The sequence below is a fragment of the Triticum aestivum genome, chromosome 5A (assembly GCF_018294505.1).
Source record: "Triticum aestivum cultivar Chinese Spring chromosome 5A, IWGSC CS RefSeq v2.1, whole genome shotgun sequence".
Taxonomy (NCBI): Eukaryota; Viridiplantae; Streptophyta; class Magnoliopsida; order Poales; family Poaceae; genus Triticum; species Triticum aestivum.
In genome coordinates this window covers 105,087,643-105,101,330 of record NC_057806.1, presented here as the reverse complement: position 1 = coordinate 105,101,330, position 13,688 = coordinate 105,087,643, and positions in this window count along the sequence as shown.

The following is a 13,688-nucleotide window of genomic DNA, read 5'->3' as shown; positions in this document are numbered from 1 at the left end:
GACTGACCACAATTCGGGTGCTACTATCACTGGCTGCCTCACATGGTCTTCTCGTCCATCAAATGGACGTTAAGACGGCATTCCTTAATGGAGAGTTGAAGGAGGAAATTTACATGGATCAGCCAGATGGTTTTGTAGTACCTGGTCAGGAAGGAAAGGTGTGCAAGTTATTAAAGTCTTTATATGGCCTTAAACAAGCTCCTAAGGAGTGGCATGAGAAGTTCGAAAGAACATTAACTGCTGCCGGCTTTGTAGTAAACGATGGTGACAAGTGCGTGTACTATCGCTATGGTGGGGGCAAAGGAGTTATTCGTTGTCTGTATGTCGACGACATATTGATCTTTGGAACCAAACTTGATTTAATCAAGGAGGTTAAGGATTTCTTATCTCGCTGTTTTGAGATGAAGGATCTAGGAGTAGTTGGTGTTATCTTAAACATCAAGCTGTTGAGAGATGAGAATGGTGGGATCACACTGCTTCAGTCTCATTATGTGGAAAAGGTCTTGAGTCGTTTTGGGTATAGCGACTGCACGCCTTCTCCAACTCCATATGATGCTAGTGTGTTGCTTCGAAAGAATCGACGGATTGCTAGAGATCAACTGAGGTATTCTCAGATTATTGGCTCGCTTATGTATTTGGCGAGTGCCACGAGGCCTGACATCTCTTTTGCTATGAGCAAGCTGAGTTGGTTTGTGTCAAAACCGGGAGATGATCATTGGCATGCGCTTGAGAGAGTTATGCGCTATTTGAAAGGCACCGCGAGCTATGGGATTCACTACACCGGGTATCCAAGGGTACTGGAGGGTTATAGTGACTCAAACTGGATATCTGATGCTGATGAGATTAAGGCCACAAGTGGTTATGTTTTTACACTTGGTGGTGGCGCTGTTTCCTGGAAGTCTTGCAAGCAGACCATCTTAACGAGGTCAACTATGGAAGCAGAACTCACAGCATTAGACACTGCCACTGTTGAAGCAGAGTGGCTTCGTGAACTCTTGATGGACTTACCTATGGTTGAAAAACCAATACCCCCTATCCTGATGAACTGTGATAATCAAACTGTGATCGTCAAGATAAACAGTTCTAAGGACAATATGAAGTCCTCAAGGCATGTGAAGAGGAGATTAAAATCTGTCAGAAAATTGAGGAACTCCAGAGTTATTACGTTGGATTATATCCAAACGTCGAAAAACTTGGCAGATCCCTTCACAAAGGGTCTATCACGTAATGTGATAGATAATGCATCGATGGAGATGGGTTTGAGACCCACCGCATGAGTTGTCCATAGTGGTAACCCACTCTATGTGATCGGAGATCCCGTGAAGTAGAAGTGGGAGACAAGCTGTTGCTCAGCTAGGAGGAGAGTATCCCTATATTGATTATCCCACTCCGCGAAGATGCAATACTCTCCTGATCTGCATGGCAGGTTGATACTTATCTTAATGTGTTCCAAGTGGCTTATTCGGGTAAGCAGAGATGTTATCCTGCAGAACATCTTCTGAGGAACACACCTATATGAATTTGACTGTCAACGTCGCAATATGTGAGAATTGGGTGTTCTCTAATAAATTCATGAAAGGCCCTGGAGTATGACGTATATGCTCCACCCGCGGGGAAGCCTTGCGGTAGCCCAGTATCGGTCAAGAATTTGTGTGAAACTAGTTTCACAGAAAACTTGTCGTTCAAGGCATAGTCCACTATTCAAGTTGTGATCTAGTGTAGCATAAATTTCTAAGTGGAAGTTCAACTTCACAGTCTCCACTAAGCACCGATATATAAAACAATGTTTTGTAACTAAATGATGAGATGTGCCAATGAGACTTTGTGGGGGATTGTTGGAATTTTGCTAGTAGGCCTTTGGCCCAAAGCCCAACTTAATTTCTGAAATTCTCTTGGCCCATTCATGCACACATGTGAGTGGAGTGAGTGAGGCTAAAGTTTAGTCCCACCTTGGAAGTTGAGAGAGAGTTGCACCTCTTTATAAGGTGAGCTCTTCTACCACTTGTCTGAGCATGAGAAGAGGAGACCTACACGCGCGCTCCTCCTCCTCGCTCGCCTCGCCACGCCACGCCTCATCACGACGCGCCGCGGGTTGCGGGATTCAGCCGAGCCGAGGACAGAGCTATGCATGTTGTCTATATTTTTGCTGCATGGGAAAATTAATGAGTCATTAATTAATAATTAATGGACGTGTTAATTACTGAACCGTTTCCGATTCTTTTGGATCGTGACGACTCGGACGTGGGGTTTACTCGCACGACCTACCCGGCCCGCAATATATAGTCAGGCAGCCGTCTACCCTAGCTGCCGCTTCGTATGGTTTCTCATCACCGTTCCAGATCATTGCGCCACCAAGCTCGTCTTCTCCATCCCTCCTTTCGTCGTGCACCATGAGAAGGGACAGCAGGCCTCCGGAACCCCGCCTCTCATGATCCTGTACGGGAGAGGGGCGATCAGGTTTTTGGGGAGCGCACTCGCGCGACTGCTGGCAGCGACGACTTCGTGAACGACGACTTCTTCCCCGACCTCAGCAACCTCATCCTCGACGACATGGGAGACAACATCAACGCCGGTGGTGCTGCACCCGCTGCACCGTATGTGATTCTATCCTTCCTGTTCGAGATCGTGGTAGAATTCATGTTTCTAGTATGTGCCCTAGATGTGATATGTTCATCTGCTATGCTAGTTCGCATGATTAGTTTAATCTTTGCTGCTGTGGTCATGATTTATATTCTGTTTATTCGGATTAAATCTCGTAGTAATTTGCTCATATTTCCAACAATCCAAAAACCTGATTATAGGCAATTTATTCCGAGTGGTTTTGCTGCGCATCTGAAACCGCCTGCCTTAAAGGGGACGCAATATAAGAGGTGGCGCACGAGAGCAGTCTACTGGTTTCAGACCATGGGCTTCTATGATGCCACCAAGGGCAAGCCTGAGGGCGATCTTAATCCAGCACAGCTAGAAGCTTTTGAGAAGATCGATACCCTCTTTAAAGGCGCTCTTCTGAGTGTTCTTGATGACTCCATTGTGGATTCGTATATGTCGTTTGACAACGACAAGGACATGTGGGCTGCGCTCGAGGCCAAGTTTGGTGTCTCGGACGCCGGTAGCGAGTTGTTCGTCATGGAGCAATTCTATGACTACAAGATGACTGATGAGCGCCCTGTTGTACAGCAGGCTCATGAGATACAGTCGCTCGCAAAAGAACTCGAGTACTTCAAGTGTGTGTTGCCGGACAAATTTGTTTCCGGAGGCATCATTGCTAAGCTTCCACAATAATGAGTCTGATATTTGGCATTCACGACTCTGTCATATTAACTTTGGTTGCATGACGCTGTTAGCCAATATGAATTTAATTCCAAAAATCTCTACTATCAAAGGCTCCAAGTGCCAAGTATGTGTGCACGCTAAGCAACCTCGCAAGTCCCATAAGACTGCAGAGGCAAGAGACTTGGCGCCACTAGAGCTTATACATTCTGATCTTTGTGAGATGAATGGCGTGTTGACAAAAGGTGGAAAGAGATACTTCATGACGTTGATTGATGACTCCACTAGATATTGTTATGTGTATCTTCTGAAATCAAAAGATGAGGCTTTGACTTTCTTTAAAAACTATAAAGCTCAGGCAGAGAACCAACTTGATCGAAAAATTAAACGGCTTAGGTCCGATCGTGGTGGAGAGTATTTTTCCAATGAATTTGATCTGTTTTGTGAGGAACATGGTATAATCCATGAGAGGACGCCTCCCTACTCACCCCAGTCAAATGGGGTAGCCGAAAGAAAGAACCGAACTCTAACTGATATGGTTAACACCATGTTAGACACTTCGGGTCTATCCAAGGAATGGTGGGGGGAGGCGCAAATGACTGCGTGTCATGTCCTAAACCGAGTTCCCACAAAGCATAAGACCATGACTCCATTTGAGGAATGGGAAAAGAAAAGGTTGAAACTCTCTTACCTACGTACTTGGGGTTGTTTGGCGAAACTCAATATACCAATTCCCAAGAAGCGCAAGCTTGGACCAAAAACCGAGGATTGTGTTCTTATGGGCTATGCTTTTCGTAGCATCGGCTATAGATTTTTGATAATAAAATCTGAGGTATCCGACATGCATGTTGGTACGATTATGGAATCAAATGTTGCAACTTTCTTTGAGGACATATTTCCTATGAAGGATATGTCGAGTTCATCAAATCAGGAGATACCTACTCCATCTAGTGAGGAATTCACTGTAATTCCTGAACCCACCATTGCGATGGAACACGTTGATAATCCTGTTGAGGGTAACAATGGAACTCCTGTGAGGAGTAAGAGACAGAGGACTGCAAAGTCTTTTGGTGATGATTTCATTGTGTACCTCGTGGATGACACACCCAGGACTATTTCAGAAGCCTATGCATCTCCTGATGCTGACTATTGGAAGGAAGCTGTACGTAGCGAGATGGATTCCATCTTAGCTAACGGTACCTGGGAGATCACTGACCGTCCATATGGGTGCAAAGTTGTAGGATGTAAGTGGGTGTTCAAGAAGAAGCTTAGACCTGATGGTACGATTGAAAAGTACAAGGCACGGCTTGTGGCCAAGGGTTATACCCAGAAAGAAGGTGAATACTTCTTTGATACTTACTCACCCGTGGCTGGACTGACCACAATTCGGGTGCTACTATCACTGGCTGCCTCACATGGTCTTCTCGTCCATCAAATGGACGTTAAGACGGCTTTCCTTAATGGAGAGTTGAAGGAGGAAATTTACATGGATCAGCCAGATGGTGTTGTAGTACCTGGTCAGGAAGGAAAGGTGTGCAAGTTATTAAAGTCTTTATATGGCCTTAAACAAGCTCCTAAGGAGTGGCATGAGAAGTTCGAAAGAACATTAACTGCCGCCGGCTTTGTAGTAAACAATGATGACAAGTGCGTGTACTATCGCTATGGTGGGGGCGAAGGAGTTATTCTTTGTCTGTATGTCGACGACATATTGATCTTTGGAACCAAACTTGACTTAATCAAGGAGGTTAAGGATTTCTTATCTTGCTGTTTTGAGATGAAGGATCTAGGAGTAGCTGATGTTATCTTAAACATCAAGCTGTTGAGAGATGAGAATGGTGGGATCACACTGCTTCACTCTCATTATGTGGAAAAGGTCTTGAGTCGTTTTGGGTATAGCGACTGCACGCCTTCTCCATCTCCATATGATGCTAGTGTGTTGCTTCGAAAGAATCAACGGATTGCTAGAGATCAACTGAGGTATTCTCAGATTATTGGCTCGCTTATGTATTTGGCAAGTGCCACGAGGCCTGACATCTCTTTTGCTGTGAGCAAGCTGAGTCGGTTTGTGTCAAAACCGGGAGATGATCATTGGCATGCGCTTGAGAGAGTTATGCGCTATTTGAAAGGCACCGCGAGCTATGGGATTCACTACACCGGGTATCCAAGGGTACTGGAGGGTTATAGTGACTCAAACTGGATATCTGATGCTGATGAGATTAAGGCCACAAGTGGTTATGTTTTTACACTTGGTGGTGGCGCTGTTTCCTAGCAGTCTTGCAAGCAGACCATCTTAACAAGGTCAACTATGGAAGCAGAACTCACAGCATTAGACACTGCCACTGTTGAAGCAGAGTGGCTTCGTGAACTCTTGATGGACTTACCTATGGTTGAAAAACCAATACCCCCTATCCTGATGAACTGTGAAAATCAAACTGTGATCGTCAAGATAAACAGCTGTAAGGACAATATGAAGTCCTCAAGGCATGTGAAGAGGAGATTAAAATCTGTCAGAAAATTGAGGAACTCCGGAGTTATTACGTTGGATTATATCCAAACATCGAAAAACTTGGCAGATCCCTTCACAAAGGGTCTATCACGTAATGTGATAGATAAAGCATCGGTGGAGATGGGTTTGAGACCCACCGCATGAGTTGTCCATAGTGGTAACCCACTCTACGTGATCGGAGATCCCATGAAGTAGAAGTGGGAGACAAGCTGTTGGTCAGCTGGGAGGAGAGTATCCCTATATTGATTATACCACTCCGTGAAGATGCAATACTCTCCTGATCTGCATGGCAGGTTGATACTTATATTAATGTGTTCCAAGTGGCTTATTCGGGTAAGCAGAGATGTTGTCCTGCAGAACATCTTCTGAGAAACACACCTATATGAATTTGACTGTCAACGTCGCAGTCTGTGAGAATTGGGTGTTCTCTAATAAATTCATGAAAGGCCCTAGAGTATGACGTATACGCTCCACCCACGGGGAAGCATTGCGGCAGCCCAGCATCGGTCAAGAATTTGTGTGAAACTAGTTTCACAGAAAACTTGTAGTTCAAGGCATAGTCCACTATTCAAGTTGTGATCTAGTGTAGCATAAATTTCTAAGTGGAAGTTCAACTTCACAGTCTCCACTAAGCACCAATATATAAAAAAATGTTTTGGAACTAAATGATGAGATGTGCCAATGAGACTTTGTGGGGGATTGTTGGAATTTTTCTAGTAGGCCTTTGGCCCAAAGCCCAACTAAAATTCTGAAATTCTCTTGGCCCATTCATGCACACATGTGAGTGGAGTGAGTGAGGCTAAAGTTTAGTCCCACCTTGGAAGTTGAGAGAGAGTTGCACCTCTTTATAAGGTAAGCTCTTCTACCACTTGTATGAGCATGAGAAGAGGAGACCCACACGCGCGCTCCTCCTCCTCGCCACGCCACGCCTCGTCACGACGCGCCGCGGGTTGCGGGATTGAGCCGAGCCGAGGACAGAGCTATGCACGTTGTCTATATTTTTTCTGCATGGGAAACTTAATGAGTCATTAATTAATAATTAACGGATGCGTTAATTACTGAACCGTTTCCGATTCTTTTGGATCGTGATGATTCGGACGTGGGGTTTACTCGCACGACCTACCCGGCCCGCAATATATAGTCAGGCAGACGTCTACCCTAGCTGCCGCTTCGTATGGTTTCTCATCACCGTTCCAGATCATTGCACAGCCAAGCTAGTCTTCTCCATCCCTCCTTCCGCCGTGCACCGTGAGAAGGGACAGCAGGCCTTCGGAACCCAGCCTCTCGTGATCCTGTACGGGAGAGGGGCGGTCAGGTTTTGGGGAGCGCACTCGCGCGACTGCTGGCAGCGACGACTTCGTGAACGACGACTTCTTCCCCGACCTCGGCAACCTCATCCTCGACGACATGGGCGACAACATCAACGCCAGCGGTGCTGCACCCGCTGCACTGTATGTGATTCTATCCTTCCTGTTCGAGATCATGGTAGAATTCATGTTTCTAGTATGTGCCCTAGATGTGATATGTTCATCTGCTATGCTAGTTCGCATGATTAGTTTAATCTCTGCTGCTGTGGTCATGATTTATATTTTGTTGATTCGGATTAAATCTCGTTGTAATTTGCTCATATTTCCAACAATCCAAAAACCTGATTATAGGCAATTTACTCCGAGTGGTTTTGCTGCGCATCTGAAACCGCCTGCCTTTAAGGGGGCGCAATATAAGAGGTGGCGCACGAGAGCAGTCTACTGGTTTTAGACCATGGGCTTCTATGATGCCACCAAGGGCAAGCCTGAGGGCGATCTTAATCCAGCACAGCTGGAAGCTTTTGAGAAGATCGATACCCTCTTTAAAGGCGCTCTTCTGAGTGTTCTTGATGACTCCATTGTGGATTCGTATATGTCGTTTGACAACGACAAGGACATGTGGGCTGCGCTCGAGGCCAAGTTTGGTGTCTCGGACGCCGGCAGCGAGTTGTACGTCATGGAGCGATTCTATGACTACAAGATGACTGATGAGCGCCCTGTTGTACAGCAGGCTCATGAGATACAGTCGCTCGCAAAAGAACTTGAGTACTTCAAGTGTGTGTTGCCGGACAAATTTGTTGCCGGAGGCATCATTGCCAAGCTTCCACAATAATGAGTCTGATATTTGGCATTCACGACTCTGTCATATTAACTTTGGTTGCATGACGTGGTTAGCCAATATGAATTTAATTCCAAAAATCTCTACTGTCAAAGGCTCCAAGTGCCAAGTATGTGTGCAAGCTAAGCAACCTCGCAAGTCACATAAGATTGCAGAGGCAAGAGACTTGGCGCCACTAGAGCTTATACATTCTGATCTTTGTGAGATGAATGGCGTGTTGACAAAAGGTGGAAAGAGATACTTCATGACGTTGATTGATGACTCCACTAGATATTGTTATGTGTATCTTCTGAAATCAAAAGATGAGGCTTTGACTTTCTTTAAAAACTATAAAGCTGAGGCAGAGAACCAACTTGATCGAAAAATTAAATGGCTTAGGTCCGATCGTGGTGGAGAATATTTTTCCAATGAATTTGATCTGTTTTGTGCGGAACATGGTATAATCCATGAGAGGACGCCTCCCTACTCACCCCAGTCAAATGGGGTAGCCGAAAGAAAGAACCGAACTCTAACTGATATGGTTAACACCATGTTAGACACTTCGGGTCTATCCAAGGAATGGTGGAGGCAGGCGCAAATGACTGCGTGTCATGTCCTAAACCGAGTTCCCACAAAGCATAAGACCATGACTCCATTTGAGGAATGGGAAAGGAAAAGGTTGAAACTCTCTTACCTACGTACTTGGGGTTGTTTGGCGAAAGTCAATATACCAATTCCCAAGAAGCGCAAGCTTGGACCAAAGACCGTGGATTGTGTTCTTCTGGGCTATGCTTTTCATAGCATCGGCTATAGATTTTTGATAATAAAATCTGAGGTATCCGACATGCATGTTGGTATGATTACGGAATCAAATGATGCAACTTTCTTTGAGGACATATTTCCTATGAAGGATATGTCGAGTTCATCAAATCAGGAGATACCTACTCCATCTAGTGAGGAATTCACTGTAATTCCTGAACCCACCATTGTGATGGAACACATTGAGAATCCTGTTGAGGGTAACAATGGAACTCCTGTGAGGAGTAAGAGACAGAGGACTGCAAAGTCTTTTGGTGATGATTTCATTGTGTACCTCGTGGATGACACACCCAGGACTATTTCAGAAGCCTGTGCATCTCCTGATGCTGACTACTGGAAGGAAGCTGTACGTAGCGAGATGGATTCCATCTTAGCTAATGGTACCTGGGAGATCACTGACCGTCCATATGGGTGCAAACCTGTAGGATGTAAGTGGGTGTTCAAGAAGAAGCTTAGACCTAATGGTACGATTGAAAAGTACAAGGCACGGCTTGTGGCCAAGGGTTATACCGAGAAAGAAGGTGAAGACTTCTTTGATACTTACTCACCCGTGGCTAGACTGACCACAATTTGGGTGCTACTATCACTGGCTGCCTCACATGGTCTTCTCGTCCATCAAATGGACGTTAAGACGGCTTTCCTTAATTGAGAGTTGAAGGAGGAAATTTACATGGATCAGCCAGATGGTTTTGTAGTACCTGGTCAGGAAGGAAAGGTGTGCAAGTTATTAAAGTCTTTATATGGCCTTAAACAAGCTCTAAGGAGTGGCATGAGAAGTTCGAAAGAACATTAACTGCTGCCGGCTTTGTAGTAAACGATGGTGACAAGTGCGTGTACTATCGCTATGGTGGGGGCGAAGGAGTTATTCTTTGTCTGTATGTCGACGACATATTGATCTTTGGAACCAAACTTGACTTAATCAAGGAGGTTAAGGATTTCTTATCTCGCTGTTTTGAGATGAAGGATCTAGGAGTAGCTGATGTTATCTTAAACATCAAGCTGTTGAGAGATGAGAATGGTGGGATCACACTGCTTCAGTCTCATTATGTGGAAAAGGTCTTGAGTCGTTTTGGGTATAGCGACTACACGCCTTCTCCATCTCCATATGATGCTAGTGTGTTGCTTCGAAAGAATCGACGGATTGCTAGAGATCAACTGAGGTATTCTCAGATTATTGGCTCGCTTATGTATTTGGCAAGTGCCACGAGGCCTGACATCTCTTTTGCTGTGAGCAAGCTGAGTCGGTTTGTGTCAAAACCAGGAGATGATCATTGGCATGCGCTTGAGAGAGTTATGCGCTATTTGAAAGGCACCGCGAGCTATGGGATTCACTACACCGGGTATCCAAGCGTACTGGAGGGTTATAGTGACTCAAACTGGATATCTGATGCTGATGAGATTAAGGCCACAAGTGGTTATGTTTTTACACTTGGTGGTGGCGCTGTTTCCTGGAAGTCTTGCAAGCAGACCATCTTAACAAGGTCAACTATGGAAGCAGAACTCACAGCATTAGACACTGCCACTTTTGAAGCAGAGTGGCTTCGTGAACTCTTGATGGACTTACCTATGGTTGAAAAACCAATACCCCCTATCCTGATGAACTGTGATAATCAAACTGTGATCGTCGAGATAAACAGCTCTAAGGACAATATGAAGTCCTCAAGGCATGTGAAGAGGAGATTAAAATCTGTCAGAAAATTGAGGAACTCCAGAGTTATTACGTTGGATTATATCCAAACATCGAAAAACTATGCAGATCCCTTCACAAAGGGTCTATCACGTAATGTGATAGATAATGCATCGATGGAGATGGGTTTCAGACCCACCCCATGAGTTGTCCATAGTGCTAACCCACTCTATGTGATCGGAGATCCCGTGAAGTAGAAGTGGGAGACAAGCTGTTGGTCAGCTGGGAGGAGAGTATCCCTATATTGATTATCCCACTCCGTGAAGATGCAATACTCTCCTGATCTGCATGGCAGGTTGATACTTATATTAATGTGTTCCAAGTGGCTTATTCGGGTAAGCAGAGATGTTGTCCTGCAGAACATCTTCTGAGAAACACACCTATATGAATTTGACTGTCAACGTCGCAGTCTGTGAGAATTGGGTGTTCTCTAATAAATTCATGAAAGGCCCTAGAGTATGACGTATACGCTCCACCCACGGGGAAGCCTTGCGGCAGCCCAGTATCGGTCAAGAATTTGTGTGAAACTAGTTTCACAGAAAACTTGTAGTTCAAGGCATAGTCCACTATTCAAGTTGTGATCTAGTGTAGCATAAATTTCTAAGTGGAAGTTCAACTTCACAGTCTCCACTAAGCACCGATATATAAAACAATGTTTTGGAACTAAATGATGAGATGTGCCAATGAGACTTTGTGGGGGATTGTTGGAATTTTGCTAGTAGGCCTTTGGCCCAATGCCCAACTAAAATTCTGAAATTCTCTTGGCCCATTCATGCACACATGTGAGTGGAGTGAGTGAGGCTAAAGTTTAGTCCCACCTTGGAAGTTGAGAGAGAGTTGCACCTCTTTATAAGGTGAGCTCTTCTACCACTTGTATGAGCATGAGAAGAGGAGACCTACACGCACGCTCCTCCTCCTCGCCACGCCACGCCTCGTCACGACACGCCGTGGGTTGCGGGATTGAGCCGAGCCGAGGACAGATCTATGCACGTTGTCTATATTTTTGCTGCATGGGAAAATTAATGAGTCATTAATTAATAATTAACGGACGCGTTAATTACTGAACCGTTTCCGATTCTTTTGGATCGTGATGACTCGGACGTGGGGTTTACTCGCACGACCTACCCGGCCCGCAATATATAGTCAGGCAGACGTCTACCCTAGCCGCCGCTTCTTATGGTTTCTCATCACCGTTCTAGATCATTGCGCCGCCAAGCTAGTCTTCTCCATCCCTCCTTCCGTCGTGCACCGCGAGAAGGGATAGCAGGCCTCCGGAACCCAGCCTCTCGTGATCCTATACGGGAGAGGGGCGGTCAGGTTTTGGGGAGCGCACTCACGCGACTGCTGGCAGCGACGACTTCGTGAACGACAACTTCTTCCCCGACCTCGGCAACCTCATCCTCGACGACATGGGAGACAACATCAATGCCAGCGGTGCTGCACCCGCTGCACCGTATGTGATTCTATCCTTCCTGTTCGAGATCGTGGTAGAATTCATGTTTCTAGTATGTGCCCTAGATGTGATATGTTCATCTTCTATGCTAGTTCGCATGATTAGTTTAATCTCTGCTGCTGTGGTCATGATTTATATTCTGTTTATTCGGATTAAATCTCGTAGTAATTTGCTCATATTTCCAACAATCCAAAAACCTGATTATAGGCAATTTACTCCGAGTGGTTTTGCTGCGCATCTCAAACCGCCTGCCTTTAAGGGGGCGCAATATAAGAGGTGGCGCACGAGAGCAGTCTACTGGTTTTAGACCATGGGCTGCTATGATGCCACCAAGGGCAAGCCTGAGGGCGATCTTAATCCAGCACAGCTGGAAGCTTTTGAGAAGATCGATACCCTCTTTAAAGGCGCTCTTCTGAGTGTTCTTGATGACTCCATTGTGGATTCGTATATGTCGTTTGACAACGACAAGGACATGTCGGCTGCGCTCGAGGCCAAGTTTGGTGTCTCGGACGCCGGCAGCGAGTTGTACGTCATGGAGCAATTCTATGACTACAAGATGACTGATGAGCGCCCTGTTGTACAGCAGGCTCATGAGATACAGTCGCTCGCAAAAGAACTTGAGTACTTCAAGTGTGTGTTGCGGGACAAATTTGTTGCCGGAGGCATCATTGCCAAGCTTCCACAATAATGAGTCTGATATTTGGCATTCACGACTCTGTCATATTAACTTTGGTTGCATGACGCGGTTAGCCAATGTGAATTTAATTCCGAAAATCTCTACTGTCAAAGGCTCCAAGTGCCAAGTATGTGTGCAAGCTAAGCAACCTCGCAAGTCCCATAAGACTGCAGAGGCAAGAGACTTGGTGCCACTAGAGCTTATACATTCTGATCTTTGTGAGATGAATGGCGTGTTGACAAAAGGTGGAAAGAGATACTTCATGACGTTGATTGATGACTCCACTAGATATTGTTATGTGTATCTTCTGAAATCAAAAGATGAGGCTTTGACTTTCTTTAAAAACTATAAAGCTGAGGCAGAGAACCAACTTGATCGAAAAATTAAACGGCTTAGGTCCGATCGTGGTGGAGAGTATTTTTCCAATGAATTTGATCTGTTTTGTGCGGAACATGGTATAATCCATGAGAGGACGCCTCCCTACTCACCCCGGTCAAATGGGGTAGCCGAAAGAAAGAACCGAACTCTAACTGATATGGTTAACACCATGTTAGACACTTCGGGTCTATCCAAGGAATGGTGGGGGGAGGCGCAAATGACTGCGTGTCATGTCCTAAACCGAGTTCCCACAAAGCATAAGACCATGACTCCATTTGAGGAATGGGAAAGGAAAAGGTTGAAACTCTCTTACCTACGTACTTGGGGTTGTTTGGCGAAAGTCAATATACCAATTACCAAGAAGCGCAAGCTTGGACCAAAAACCGTGGATTGTGTTCTTCTGGGCTATGCTTTTCATAGCGTCGGCTATAGATTTTTGATAATAAAATCTGAGGTATCCGACATGCATGTTGGTATGATTACGGAATCAAATGATGCAACTTTCTTTGAGGACATATTTCCTATGAAGGATATGTCGAGTTCATCAAATCAGGAGATACCTACTCCATCTAGTGAGGAATTCACTGTAATTCCTGAACCCACCATTGCGATGGAACACATTGAGAATCCTGTTGAGGGTAACAATGGAACTCCTGTGAGGAGTAAGAGACAGAGGACTGCAAAGTCTTTTGGTGATGATTTCATTGTGTACCTCGCGGATGACACACCCAGCACTATTTCAGAAGCCTATGCATTTCCCGATGCTGACTACTGG